Genomic DNA, 1,685 nt, shown 5'->3' with positions numbered 1-1,685 from the left:
GGGTTGTTGAGGTGGGTACTGTGGATATTGCAGTTGTAACCCTTGATTATTTTTCCAAGACAAATTAGGGTGATTTTTCCAAGCAGGAGTATAGGAATTGGAGTAAGTGTTGGGTGCAGGTCTTGAAAAATTACCAATAACTTGTGCTTGTTCCAAAGGCATAATATTCACATTAGTTGAGCAACTAGTTTTGATCGGGCATTGTTCATAAGAATGTGGTCCCCCACAAATCTCACAACTCACAACATTATGTACTTGACTTGCTTGTGTGACGAGATTAGGCTGTTGCAATTGCTTGGTTAGAGATGCCACCTGAGCGGTCAATAGCGCAATTGGATCAACTTCTAAGACTCTTGCTACTTTCTTGTTCTCATGCTCAGTAGGCCAATTATAGTTATTCATAGCTATCTCTTCCAATAATTCATATGTTTCATTAGCGCTTTTTCTCATAAACGTTCCTCCTGATGCTGCATCTATAATTGTCCTTGTATTGCCCCCCAAACCATTGTAAAAAGTATGAACTAGCAGCCACTTCTCTATTCCATGATGCGGGCATTTCCTTTGCAACTCTTTAAATTGTTCCCATGCATCATATAAAGACTCCCCATCCAGTTGATGGAAATTGTTAATCTCTCATCTTATTCTGGTTGACATGGCAGGAGGAAAATATTTACCAAGGAATTTCTGAGCCAAATCTTCCCAAGTAACTATTGTGTTGGCTTGTAATGAATTCAACCAACTCTTAGCTTTGTCCCTTAGTGAAAGTGGGAATAATCTCAATCTTACAACATCGTTACTTACCCCATTCCTTTTGAATGTCGCACACAACTCTAAAAAGTTTGTGATATGGAGATTTGGATCCTCATTTGGTAACCCCCCAAATTGTACACAATTCTGTACCATCTGAATAATTGAGGGTTTTATCTCAAAATTATTTTCCTCAACAGTTGGAGGATGAATGCTTGAATGTATCCCTGTAACAGTAGGGAGGTACATAGTTCCTTAATGGTGGATCAGCTTCACCTGCATTACCCATATTTGCATTGTTGTTGACAACATTATTTGCACTCTCAGCCATGGTGATATCCAACTGTTTCTTTATCTTGCGATTCTGTCTGCATGTTCTCTCAATTTCAAGATCTATTGGTATGAGTGCCTTTTGTCTACTTCCTTGCATATACCAACAATTCTTGAAACTCAATACAGCCTTGATCTGAATAACTGTAAAACAATAAAAATAAAAAAAATAAAAAAACCAAATTAGAACAAAAAACAATTAACTTTGATATTGGAAAGTAAGTCCCCGGCAACGGCGCCAAAAACATGATCGCGAAAATATATATACGCAAGTGCACACAATCGATTCAAGTAATACATATGATAAATAGAGTATCGTTCCCACGAAGACTATTTTCCAATTACCACTAATTGCTCTTTTAATTTCTATTTGTCAACCGAAATTTAGATGAATGAATTTAATTTTAAAATTATAAATAATTAAGAACAAGAATCACTAATTACAAGATGAAAATCACTATTAAAAAGACCTAGGGTGTTAATTTCGTCAACTTTTCATTCTACTAATTTTATTAATCAGTTTTAAAATTCTTTCCTTGTATTCTAATAGCAAGTTAACATAAATCAATTCATATTCTTTTTTCAAGATATAAGATCTCATCCTATAT

General features: G+C 35.2%; 1 non-coding gene across 1 annotated transcript; it reads left to right on the top strand.

Moving 5' to 3' along the window:
- The first annotated feature begins 538 nt into the window (after positions 1–538).
- Positions 539–645, top strand: LOC133827948 (small nucleolar RNA R71). Its single transcript, XR_009890597.1, has one exon. It is a non-coding gene; the product is annotated as a small nucleolar RNA R71 (small nucleolar RNA).
- The last annotated feature ends 1,040 nt before the right edge of the window (positions 646–1,685 follow it).

The sequence above is a fragment of the Humulus lupulus genome, chromosome 3 (assembly GCF_963169125.1).
Source record: "Humulus lupulus chromosome 3, drHumLupu1.1, whole genome shotgun sequence".
In the NCBI taxonomy this organism is placed as follows: Eukaryota; Viridiplantae; Streptophyta; class Magnoliopsida; order Rosales; family Cannabaceae; genus Humulus; species Humulus lupulus.
Note: the sequence above shows the minus strand (reverse complement) of the source record. Positions and strands in the feature narration are given on the sequence as shown.